General features: G+C 39.7%; 1 protein-coding gene across 1 annotated transcript in view; it reads left to right on the top strand.

The window, feature by feature from the left end:
- The window catches only part of LOC137268581 (multiple epidermal growth factor-like domains protein 6), a 244,745-nt gene that overhangs the window by 63,460 nt on the left and 169,119 nt on the right, over positions 1-12,166 (top strand). The window lies entirely within an intron of this gene.

Below are 12,166 nucleotides of genomic sequence, written 5' to 3'. Positions count from 1 at the left end.
TGCAATTAAAGAATTTGTTCTTCCATATATTGTTATCTTGAAGACTATTATCTTTCCTGAACCTAAAGAAATATGGCCTTACAAATTTATTGTAGACTTCCTCATTGGTTACAGGTTTTTTTGCAGGGTCCTGATCCTCAAAGCATTCATAACATGAGGACCTGTCGTAACGCTATAGCTTACCAAAGGCTTACATATGTCATAGCGCTTTGAAGACTTTGTGGATTTGGATCCTAAGTGTCTGTATGACAAACTGTTCCAACTATTTGGGAAATGTTGGATTTTATGCCTGTCGTGTTTATGATGGGGTGTTTATGGGCTGCAGACAATATGATGAGCTTATTACAGTAGAAAGAGAGAGTGTCGTGTCATTGTGCTTGGTCTGGGGGCTGCACACAATTACTGATACTGAGAGGACTGGCTAGGTCTGGTCACACCAGGTGACTTTATGAGCCTCAAGACAGATTCAATTACAGTCAGTCATGCAGAGATATACACAGCCATAGCTGGAGATATTGCCTCATTTCTTACAGAATTGAATGTCTTATTTATCATGTAGTACAACAGTTGGGAAGAGCTATGTTGTAACTAACTCTCCTACTGTTATGGTTTGATAAGAAAACTTCAATAGCTTCACTGATCAGTGCTGGTTTCCAGTCACAACAATATGTTCTCTGTGAATCTTTCAGTGTTGGTCTGAAGCTTGGCAGGTTAATGGGTGAGTTTATGGGCAGGTTACCATGGACATGTTACCATAGGCAGCTTACCATGGGCAGGTTAATCAGCAGGTTACCATGGGATGGGTGATGGTTAGGATGATGGGCATTTTACCATTGCACAACAATTTGCATGTTATGATGTTCATGTTACCATGAGCAGTGTTGTGGACATGTTACCATGGGCATGTTACCAGGTTGGGTAGTACTGTAGGCATGTTACCATAGGCAGGATGAGGGTTGTGTTACCATGTTACCATATATTTTAATGAAATTTGAAACAAGTATTTTAGCTTCAGTCAGGTGGTAATCATCTCTGAGCAGCTTCATCGGAAAAGGAAATTGGTTATTTTCATTTTCTGACTTAACCCTTATGCATCATTATTTTCATTGCTGCCTATTTCAGATCATTGTGTCGTCATGAAGCTCTGTCTGACAAATAGCTACAAGGGTTTTAGTTCTTTCCTTGAAGAAATACTCCTTCATCCCATTCAGACTTAACTTGCTCACTTCAAGAGAATCCATTGACAGTTAATGTACACTGATGCCTTCAGCAGATTGTTTATGAAATGTAAAAAACGAAATGCCACCCGCTTTGGTAAAAATTGTGGATGAATTTCTAATAAATATTTTATGATGGCTTTAGGCAAAGTCAGCATTATAATCTGAAAATCTCTTTTTGTCCATTGTATTTTGATGTGAAACAGAGAAACAGGGAAATGTGTTCGAACCACAGTTGGCTAGCTTCATTATAATGAATAAGAGAATCACCTTTATCATTCACAGTTTGCAAAAGCATATAATAAGGGCATTTGTACTGCATTGAATTCGGCTTCACGGAAGGGCACTCTCAACCTGTACAATCTGATATAATTATCCCAGATATCCCAAACAACCAGTGAGGCAGTAGCTTTGTACCTGGGTACCCATTTTTTGCAGATGAAGAGAGGCAAGTTTGAAAAAACTCTGAAGGTGGCACTTCATGTATGATATGTACTTCGCTGTTGTGCAGGACTGAAGCCCTATGTCCAAGATGAATCTCATGCTTGTCTTGATGTAGTAATTTCTACACTAGTCTTGCTTCACTGACGGCTGCTGACTGAGTTGGGTTTATGTCTCTTTGAACAATTGAGGAACACTCATAGGTAAGGACCAGTACCACCAGGCTAACTGCTAGTATGTTGATCAAGGTTGTGTTGCCTTCAACTCATGATCTCACACGACAAGCAACAATCTCATGCATGGAAAAACACTATTTTATTTGTGAAAATATTTTCTTCCTTCAAAATCAGCCTTTGGTATTTTCTCACCTCTTGGTCTGTTTACAGAAGTTAAGTGAGAGTTTCTTTATTGCATGTTCTGGAATATATTGTGGTGGTAGCAGGGGTAGATACATACATCATTTTTTACAAGACAGGTGGCACACTCTTGAGAAAGTGGGGTTTTGCACTTCATATTCACGAGTTTCAACTGTCATTTTATACACTTCCAGGATAAAACGGGTTGGGGGTGGATTGCACTCCCCTGCTACAGCCCTCAGGACTGCTTAAGGGTAGTCTGGGGCTCCTTTTCTATCGAAATATGATTATTTGATGCTACAACATTATACATACTCAGTGACTAAACATTGGCATAGTTGTGGTTGGTGTGAATGAATGGATCAAAGGATGGATGGACAAGACAGTGATAAGTTTTTTGCCTAACTAAGGATCTTCATGCAGTTTCATCTAAGTGACAATCCATCTGCTCATCTTAACATAAGCTATCTGCCCCTTTGTCACCCAGGAATGGACGAAGGTCAGAATCCTTATTTTCTCTGATGGCTGATTGCTGTCAACAGTATGCTTGTACTAGAGCCAACGTCTAAGACTATTTACTTTACTTAAGATTACTTTAGGCATTCATCCTCCAGAAAGATGTGATGGAATTGGACATGACCAAATTGGTTAAATAGAACATTCAGGAAAACAACTACTGGAATTTATAGTAGCCATCTTACATTTTGCATAGCGATAATTGAGGTTAGTACTGTATCTGATCATGTCTATTGGACAGGAATTGGCAATATTGTTTCAATAATACATGTTTTTTACTTGATAAACAACTGAAAATTATTAATTTTGAGTATATTTTGGCATCCATGTGGATTTTACAGCCATATTGGAGACACCATGGTAATAAAGTGTCCCAAAGGAATCAAGTGGAAGAGAAATAATGTTATACCAAATGTGAGAAATATGTCTGAACAACTCTTGGTCACATATTTCTGAAAATAAGGGCGGTTTAGGCAGCTATTTTTTATTCTCTGTCCATGTTGAAAATGTTTGTATACTAAATTTCATGCTGTGTTCATAAGAACAGGACTGGTGTTCTTGACTACAAGCTTGTAATAGCTTTACTGTCAGTGGACTGGATCTGGTCTCTGGAATCACTTGTGCAGTAAACAGGATTGGTCCATACTTCAGGTACTGTCAGCTTCAAGGACCCACTCTAGAGTGCTCTGTGCTGATTAGCCGGAAACACCTACTGTGTTGCTCAATCATGTCTAGCTTATTAAGTGCTCACAAATAGTCTTTTTCCATTGAAGTGGTAGTGAAACTAATGACAGCAGTGTGTCGACACTTGTGGCACAATTGTTTTACCAGTTTTAAACCTGATGTCTCTATCTCCACATCTTCATCTTGAGAAATGCGGCATCGTCAAGGGATGCAGTGTCTTCATCTCAAGACTAGGTGTCCGTGTCTTAGGTTCTGATGCCTTCATCATGAGATCTGATGTCTCCATCATGAGATCTGGTGTCTCCATCATGAGGTCTGGTGTCCCCCTCATGTTTCCATCATGAGATCTGGTCTCCCTCATGTCTCCATCACAAGATCTGGTGTCTCCATCAGTGAGATCTGGTGTCCCCCTCATGTCTCCATCATGAGAAATGATGTTTCCATGTCATGTCTCCATCACAAGATCTGGTGTCTCCATCAGTGAGATCTGGTGTCCCCCTCATGTCTCCATCATGACATCAAGTATCTCCAATGAAGGACCTCATGTCTCCATTGTGACATCTGTTGTCTCCATTTCAGGAGCAAGTACCGGGGAATGGTGGTGTGATTGATTCACAGGGCCTTGAGCAGATATATTCACCACTCCTCCATATGATTATCTCACATATAAGGTAGCAGAACAGTAACATGTTCTGCAGGTAATCTGTGAATGCTCTGTTGTGTACCTGCTACAGCAAGCATGTGTATATTCTCCTGATTTAATGTGTGATCAGTTTTTGCCCTGAGTGTATTCTACCATCTGGTCAAGTGTAACAGATGAGAACAGTTGCCTTTGTGTAATGACAAACCCAGGTGCAATGAACGCTGCATAACCAACAGTACCTGTCGGCATGACTGTTCCCTCTCATTATTTCGGGACTATTTTCCAATGTGGGCGATACGGAGGAATGGACAGGCTGCATTCATATTTGAATTAAATAATTGACCTACCAGACACCAGCATGCAGGATCTCAGCACACTTATGAGGTTTAATTGAACAGCATCAAGACCGTCGGAATGCATCCAAGATTCAATCTGGGCTGCACATGAAGTGTCTTAGTGTGATAAGATGCAGATAGCAGTTGGTACAGTGGCTGTATTTGCAGAAGAAGCTGCAGAGGTGGAGGTTTGTTTGAAGTTATGTGGATTATCATGTTAGATGTTTGACATGATAATCTCAGGAGAAGAAACCATGTGATACTGGTATCTCTGCGGGGTCCCAATTTAAACATCCTGAATTATAAATATCTGCCCCCACCTGCTGGTAGATCATTACAACACATTTGGCTGGGATCTACCTACGTAGAGAGTCAGACGTTTTAGTTTGCTGATGACAAATAAAATTAAAGATGTTTTGAATAGTACTAACTGTATCTAATTATGTGGACATTCTTCCCTGTTGCTGCACAAAAGTACACAGTAGTTCACATACTCAACCTTGATAAGGACTCTAGTATAGTAAACTATAAAATCCAGTCAACCTTTATGTGGTACTTAAAAGCCCACAGGCCTTTAGCACAGTATTTACAACATAATTTAAAGGTCCCACTAGTTTTGCTTCCTTATGATCTTAGTTCATTATGATGATTGTAATTAGAATATGCATTGACTTTGGAAAATACAAAACTGTTAAATGTGTCATTTCTTAAATGTTTGTTTATTATGTACTGTATCTTTCATGCTGTTGCTAAACAAAGGACCCTTCAAAATGTCCTTCCATGGATCTGAGTTCATGGAAACTGGTCAAATGCCCCCAATGAGTATGTATGTGTCAGTATGGTTTTGTGCCATGTGTAGCAGTATTCCATGGCAGGGAATACTAGAAATGGGTTTCACACACTGATCCCTGTGGAATCAAACTGAGGTCATCATTATGGCAAGTGAATGCTTAGAACTCTTGACTACCTTTGTAGCCTTGACTACATGTCTAGTCGTTGAAATGAACATATTTTATAGAAAATTAATTTAAACATGAAATTTAAATTATCTTAATGAGATATAATAAACGTGAACCCAGAGACTTCCTTTCCTTGAAACTGCGGGTATCTATGCTTGCCAGATATTCAAGACTTGGGTAGTAGTAGAATTTGTTTGTTTTAGGGTCTCTATGACTCACTTAGTTTGAGAGTGTAATTGTGGTAATGTCAAATATTGTGTACTACAGTCAGTGGCATTCTGCTCCCACCAGTGGATACTCATAGCAGTTCATGTTAACAGCAGATCAGTGTACTACTGGTATCATGATTTCCTTCATGCTTTGTGTCCTTTGGTTCTTGCCTTCCCTTCCTGTTCAGGTGTCCACTGTGATATTGCTGGAATAGTGCTAAAGTGGTGTTAAGAAATACTCACTCACTCACCCTCCTGTTCCCTACACTCTTCTCCCACACACTTCTCACATGTGACTGGTGATTGAGGACTGTCACATGGGACAAGTATCTTTTCAATAGCTTGCACAAAGTTCAGAGAATGCCAGCCTGTTCATCTTGCTGTTTTCAGAATGTAGGGGTCATAAAGCATGTGTTATTTCAACCGTTTGAGTAAATGACACTTCCAGTAGTGCTTGATGAATTACAGAGTTGTCTCCAAAACATTCCACATTGTCTCCATTCCACAACACATCAACAATGATCTTAGACTTACCTTATCACCATCCCAAACATTCTTCCTATCTCCTCACTAAGTGGTCCATGTATATTCTCCTAGTGTTGTCCTCATATCTCCTTCCTCACTGTTCCTCATATCTCCTCCCTAAGTAGTCCTCATATTTCCTCCCTAAGTGGTCCTCATATCTCTTCCCTAAGTGGTCCTCATATTTCCTCCCTAAGTGGTCCTCATATCTCTTCCCTCACTGTTCCTCATATCTCTTCCCTAAGTGGTCTTCATATCTCCTCCCTAAGTAGTCCTCATATTTCCTCCCTAAGTGGTCCTCATATCTCTTCCCTAAGTGGTCCTCATATCTCTTCCCTAAGTAGTCTTCATATTTCCTCCCTAAGTGGTCCTCATATCTCCTCCCTCACTGTTCCTCATATCTCCTCCCTAAGTGGTCCTCATATCTCCTCCCTCACTGTTCCTCATATCTCCTCCCAAAGTGGAATTCATGTCTCTTCCCAAAGTGGCCCTCATATTTCTTCCCTAAGTGGTCCTCATATCTCTTCCCTAAGTGGTCCTCATATCTCTTCCCTAAGTGGTCCTCATATCTCCTCCCTAAGTGGTCCTCATATCTCCTCCCTCACTGTTCCTCATATCTCCTCCCTAAGTGGTCCTCATATCTCTTCCCTAAGTGGTCCTCATATCTCTTCCCTAAGTGGTCCTCATATCTCCTTCCAAAGTGGAATTCATGTCTCTTCCCAAAGTGGCCCTCATATTTCTTTCTAAGTGGCCTTTATATCTTGTCTCTGAATGTTTCTGTTATTTCTTCTTTCCCCAGTATCTTCTCCATAAGTGGTCCTCCTCTCGCCTTAATAGGTAATCTCCTATCTCTTCCTAACTATTCCTCTTAACTTCCCCATACATTGTGCTCAGATCTCCTTCCTAAGTAATCCTTAACTCCTTTGTATGTGTTCCTCTAATCTTCTTCATAAGTTGTCTTCCATAAGTTCCCCTTGTATCGTTTCCCTATTTAGTCCTCATGTCCACCCAAAGCATTTTTGTTACTCCTTGATAAGTGTTCTCTGGCTGTATTCTGTAACCATGACACTCAGTGTAAACATTATACTGCCACCCAACCATGAAGACATACCAGACCTTTGTCAGAACACTCATAAATAACATAGGGTTTAGTCCATTTTAGAAGTATGACAGTCTTGTTCTGTTTGTTTGTAGTGAAAGGGCATGCTTGGAAGATTGTTATCACCGGCAGTACCGTGACAGTGTATGTCACTGCCTAATAAGACAGAAGTCGCATTACCTCACTATTACACACATTACAACACTGTTATATATGTTACAGCCCTGTAACACACACTGCAAAACTATTACATACATCCAATACTGTTAAACACACAACATTGTTTCCTATTTACAACAGTGTACAGGAACACACATACAACACTGTTGAATTCACCACAACACTGTTTCCAAGATACAACAGTGTCCCACACATACAACACTGTTTCTCACATCCCAGCACTGTTGAATATACACAAGACTAACACACATACAGCACTGTTTCCTGCACACAAGTCTGCACATATGCAACACTGCTAAAGGCACAACAGTGCTGTTACACACACAATACTGTTACATATTTACAACAAAGCTATAGACATTTCCAGGAACTCTGTATGTGACAGTGTAGAGGTTTATGTCAATATAGCAAGTGACGAAGAAGGGACACCCTCTATTTGCATCATACCAATGTTAGAATCGAACCTGAGCCTGGCTGTGATATTCCCATGCTTTGTCCGCTAGGCTATCCCACCACCTCTGCCGTGTGATTTATGACAACAATTTACCAGGGGACACACCAATTATAACAATGATAGTAATACAATCGGAGTATTCAACCCTTCATCTTTCTCCTGGCTATATGTTTATATGTGGGTGGAGGTATGTGTGACATCTTTTTCTCGATTAAGTGACAAAGGTTTGTCTGTCCTGAGTGAATTCTGTTGCATTCCCAACTGTGCAATGCATTGTGGGAGGTCTAGATCAGTGCTCATGTTATCATGCTGGAGAATTGCTGTTTTTCTCAAACATTTTCACATCCTGTTCTTATCAAATGTACATTACATGTGCACACTTCCAATAGTCCTCACGTGTTACAGTGGGTGTTAATATTGGGAGTAGCCAATCACAACTTGGTCTTATCAATCGTATCAATTACACGCTAAATAAAAAAGCATGAATGGTTTGAAAGCTGAATCAAAGCGAACTTATGTACAGCATGAAAATATTCAAGACTCCCGGAATCCCCTGGGTGTGGATGAGTCAGTATCTCACTCTCCAGTAGTTTCCATACTATGATGTAATGCTGTAATGTTAACCTGCATCTTCATCATATGATGGCAGTAGTACCACTGACGTGATTTGATACTTGTAGGTGTTGTCCTGACCAGGGTGTTACAGACAGTGTCAGGCTTTTCAGTGTCATCACAGTAGGAGACACTCTTCAAATGGAGATTTTAATTCCCAAATTCCATCAGTCCTGACAGGATATATTTATTTAATCATGGGAACATTATGTATATATATTTTTAATCCTGGACATGTCAAAGTATATATTCATAATATATATATTTATAATAATCCTTTTAGTGATGGGTGCTATCTTTTTTGTCCTGGCAGTGTAGGGGAGCATACAGTTGGTTAATACCAACATTGTGGATGAGGTTACATATCACTATGTTTGATGCTGGTGATGGTGTGCCACATTGGATGAATTCTGAAACCAGTGTGTTGCATTGCTAATCTCCACAATGGTGTGCTACATCTGCTTTTGTACATTTCTGAAATTTGGGCATAGAGGTGCATTTCCTACTGGTGTAATAGATGAAATTTTACATGAATTCCTTGTTATTTCTTTGTGAATAGGAACCCCATGCTTAATTTATAGTCTACTTAATATATCACGCTTCATGGTAATTTTCGACAGGTGCTTTCTACAATGATGTGTGGGCCTTTTGCGAGGCTTTTTATGTTGGCTTAGTCAAATATGTAATATGAATAGGGGAATGTAATAAACTGTAGCTGGCCCTGACACAGGTAATGCTTTTTATGCATCAGGAATTTAACCCACAGGTGAACTAGAAACTGAGTAAGAATGTTGTCTCACCGACACTTATGTCAGATTTCATGGAAACTCATCCAAACACTCACATGAACATTCAGTATGAATGATGTAACAGGTAAACTAAAATGAGACCAATTACACAGCAAGGTAAAGTAGGAGATACACTGCAGGTGATACAACAGTAATACATCATGCATGATACAATAATTAGTTCTGGTGATGCAGCATTTATGTAGGTTACGATACAACAGTTATGTCCTAGGTGATAATCAGATACAATAGCTACATCCATGGGTGATACCACGTTATCATCCAGTTTAATACTATAGTTATGTCCTGGGTTATATTTGGATATAATAGCTACATCCATGGGTGATACCACGGTATCATCCAGTTTAATACTATAGTTATGTCCTGGGTGATAATTGGATATAATAGCTACGTCCATGGGTGATACCATGGTATCATCCAGTTTAATACTATAGTTATGTCCTGGGTGATAATCAGATACAAAAGCTACATTCATGGTTGATTGACCATTGTATCATCCAGTATGAAACAACAGTTTTATCAATGAAATACAACTATTACATTCAGTATGACATTGTCTGTGGTGTAGTAATTATATTCAACCCAATACAACGACCAGCTGAGGTGATTCTACAGTTACACACCAGGTGATACAACTAAAGGGACATGCTGTGACATGTCTGATAATACAAATATTTCTACCTATACGATACCATTCTACCATACTGCATGATGCAAACGATATGCTCAGATGATACAACAGATACAGCAGTTACACACCAGGCCTCAAGTTACCTAAGTAGTGAGCAGTGGTATCACCCATCGACCTCCTACTGAGGATGTTGCAAAGGTGTTTATGGCTCATTACCACAGTTTCTGACATGAAGGTTGCCGTGACAACATCACAAGAGACTTGAGTAATATGCAAATACCACCAAAGGGAAGTGTTGCAACTTAATGCCACACATCACAGATACATCACATGATAACACTGTCTCCTGGAGATGCTGGTGGCCACCCGGGATGTGAACTTCTTGCACTTTTAGATGATTCTGGGACAGATATGATGACCCAGGAAAGCGTGGTACACACATGATAACCCAAAAGGTACAGATAACCTGGCTAGTGAGGGATAGAACATGATAACCCAACTACAGACATTACAACATGGGTTCAGGTGTGTCCGATGATTACCTAGGGTACAGATAAGTCAGTCTTGGTACCGCGATGATAACCATCAAAAGACATGAAAACATGGTTACATGTGTGTTAACAAGGATAATGCCATAATAACCCAGGTACAGACATGACAATCTAGGGTACAGATGTGTCAATCTGTGTACAGTTATAATAAACCAGGCACAGACATGATAACATGGTTACAGGTGTGTTGACAAGGATACAGCTTTGATAACCCAGGTACAGACATGATGACCTGGGTACAGGTGTGTCAGTCTGGGTGCAGCTAGGATAAACCAGGCACAGACATGATAACCTGGTTACAGGTGTGTTGACAAGGATACACCTATGATAACCCAGGTACATGCATGATAACCTGGTTACAGATGTGACAGTCTGGGTACAGCTATGGTAAACTAGGTATAAACATGATAGCCCAAGGGCAGGCATGATAACACAGGTACAAATATGATAACACTCATAAAGATAAGCAGCAACATATGAATGGTTAAATCTGATAAATCCTGGCAATTATGATAACTCAAAGATAACCTGGAACAAATTCTCGAGGTACACAGTGCATCAATAAATGGAATCATGATAGTATGATCATGATTACCTTGTGTATTGTCCCTGGAACATAGGCTAATGAAATAAACCTTCAGTCGATTGATATAGCAAGTCAACACTTCCCTGTAACAAGGAGCACTAACTTGGACATCATCTTACATCTCTAGATTGTTGAAGACAGCTTTTTCCCCATGAAGCATCCATACATAGCCCTGAGTCTAGGGTCCATATCTGAAGATCACCTTGCTTCCCTTTCAGCAGATATTGTTGTATAAAATGATTTGATATTGCTATGAACAAAACATAAGAAATTACTTGGCAGGAGATATGTAATTTTGCTGTCAACTTCAAAAGGCATTAGCTCAATATTTCCGTGTTCCTGATCAGCCGATTTTGTGCAACATTGATTGTTTAAATTACCATGAAGATGAGGTTGTGTCATAAAGCATGGAGTGAGTGGTGGCACAGACAATGCTGATGGGCCAAATAATATCAGGAGGGGGTTGATGTGATGGGCATTTGTCCTGAGTATGTGGTATTATTCTGCTCGTGTAGCGGACGTAATAACAGATATACAACAGATTGCTGTGATTAGACCAACGCTGCTGATGTAGACTGTGTTCCAGTGATGAATTCTGTGATGCTTCCCCATGCTAACATCTTACATTTGGCAGGCTTAAAATGTGGAACTGCGACATGTAGTCATCAGTGTTTTGTTGCAGGGCTGAAAATTTGAAAGTCACATCTCTTGCTACAGACTAACATTTACACTCACAAATGAACATTTTTAAAAGTTGGTTGGTTGGTTGGTTAACTGTTTGGTTGGTTAAGTGGTTGTTTGGTTTCTTCATTGGTTGGTTGGTTAATTGAATGGTTGGTTCAGGTCTACCATACAAACGATGAACAAATCATCAAAACTGAACTCATGTACACCTACATAATAGGAAAATAAACTAAAATAAATTATTTGAAATGGAAACAAAACTCGCATGTCACCTGCAACAGCGCCCGAGAACGGTTGCTGTGTGTTCAAAATGGCAGTCAGAGCATTCACAAATGGCAACTGTAGCCGGTTTGTAAATAACTGAACAAAATTATAGTGAAAACAGTTTTTATATTAATTAAATATGAAAATATCTCAGAGAATTTCCTTATTTTCAAACTGAGGTAATCTAAAGGTTCCTCATATTTTAGACTTGCATGGGCAATATTGTGTATATATTTCAGAGCACTGGCCACATTGCAGGTAGTGTTCTCCATGTGTACAATTGTAGGGCATTGCATATTAAACAGCAATCATTCTGACACTGCTGGCAGCCACATCACAAACTTCATCAAACATTACATGCTCACAAAAGATTCTCTTTGAGTGAGTGAATGAGTTTAGTTTTTCGTTGCACTC

The sequence above is a fragment of the Haliotis asinina genome, chromosome 16, assembly GCF_037392515.1.
Source record: "Haliotis asinina isolate JCU_RB_2024 chromosome 16, JCU_Hal_asi_v2, whole genome shotgun sequence".
Taxonomy (NCBI): Eukaryota; Metazoa; Mollusca; class Gastropoda; order Lepetellida; family Haliotidae; genus Haliotis; species Haliotis asinina.
Note: the sequence above shows the minus strand (reverse complement) of the source record. Positions and strands in the feature narration are given on the sequence as shown.